Here is a 1,912-nt window from a genome sequence, read left to right as displayed (position 1 = left end):
TTAAACAGTAACTACTAAACAATTAAACTATGTTTATGTGATGAAGATTTCTTATGTAAAAAAACATCTTTCCCACTACAATGAGATTTTGGTAAAATGAGATGAGATAAATGGTTATAATATGTATTGTGCCAAATAGGAGCAGTTCTAATTCTCTACCCTGATACAGTGTTATAGAAAATCATTGGCAAATCTCAAGTTTAGTCCCTAAATCTTTGGTTAGGCTAGGAGGATATTGGCTCCCACTCCAGAGCTCCCACTTCCCTTCACCTGAAGGCTAACTGTCACTTTAGTTTTTAAACACTAAGATCAAATTGGGGATATTAGTCTTTCACACTATAGATTCTCCAATTCTACACCCAACAAAGTATTTTGTCCATATTTATTTGCACTTAATTCGATGAACAAAATTCTACTTCATGGAATCAAATGTGATCCTCACTCTACAGTAGAACTCATACTCCATTTCCTAGATCATATGTTTCACAACACATTTTAACAATTTAATTAACTAGATAAAAAAATAAATTAAGCTCGGAGTTGAAAAATCATCACAATTTATTTTACAATTTAATATGGCACATTCATATTATCTCTTCATTTCACCATATCTCAGTAGTAGGGAGAAAGATAGAGGGAACTTCTCAGACTTCAAGAGATACAACAAAACATAAATTTTATATATAAAAGAAAGTTCATACAACACTAATAAACAAACAATACTTTTCTAAAACTCTTTCTCAAAGCAAATACTTTGTAGACTCTTCTAAGAAATGTAAGAAGAAGAAATCTCTCACTTTTCTCCTTCTTCAACACTCTTAGAGTAGAATTTACACTTAATCTCACCACAAAAACTCTAAACTCTTAAATAAAAGTCATTAATAGACCCTAAATGATGGTGGAAAGAAAATGGAAAAAGTGTATGGAGGCGAAGTGTTGCGAAAATGAGCTAGGAGGGATGAAGAGGAATAAAGAGGGGGTGAATAATGGCCAAGAGAGAGAGTTTTTCTGATGAATTTTTGCCCTAAATAGAGCCCAGAGTCAGTTCTCCAATAGGTACATTCAAGAAATTTTCAATAAGCATCCGGATTTGTTGAATATTTTAGAAATAGGGCCGAACTTCCATAAGCTCCGTTGGCGCCCAATCTGGTGTCGTCGGCGCTGAACAAATTTTCAACTTCTTAATTTTTGCTTTAAATTTCATCCTTTTTTTCTACCTTTTTTCTTTAAGTTCTAAAATTCAACAACCTGCAAGAAAACATAAAAATACCTTCTATTAAAGTGCAATATCACCAAAAAGGATTATAAAATATGGGTCTAAAAATGCTTATATATTTTTGTGTATCAAAATCCCCCAAAGTTACATGTTACTTGTCCTCAAGTAACTCCTATACAATATAAAAATATGACTTATGGCAATGAATTTAACTTCTAGATTTCTATATCTTAGTCCACTAAATAAAATAGCATAACTTAAGAAAAATTCAAAACAACTCCAGTTAATACTAAGGGTATAAGAATATTTAGCAATTAAGTCAAAGATTTTTTATTCTCTAGTCTTTTCAAGAAAAATTGCAAACTGTCATATTAAATCCACTTAAAGTATTCATATGAAAAAGAACTTCATAAAAATTTACTAGTAATCAAACTAATACTCAAATAAATGTTTAGAAAATGTAGTCAAGTCTTCTTCTTTAAGTTGATTCAAGCGAAGCCAATTTTTAATTAGGCATCTTCTCAAGCTTCTCCCTACATCTTTTTTTTTCTTTTTTCTTTTATTTATGTGTGAGGATTACTATATCTGGATAGCCTTTAATGATTTTGAACTTCACTATCCTCTTCTTAAAGTTAAAAACTTTTCACATTTCTTCACTTAACAAATTTATATTAGCTTAAAAATTTCATAAAGTTT

This window comes from Phalaenopsis equestris, unplaced genomic scaffold, assembly GCF_001263595.1.
Source record: "Phalaenopsis equestris unplaced genomic scaffold, ASM126359v1 Scaffold209606, whole genome shotgun sequence".
NCBI classification, from domain to species: domain Eukaryota; kingdom Viridiplantae; phylum Streptophyta; class Magnoliopsida; order Asparagales; family Orchidaceae; genus Phalaenopsis; species Phalaenopsis equestris.
This window is presented reverse-complemented; position numbering follows the sequence as displayed.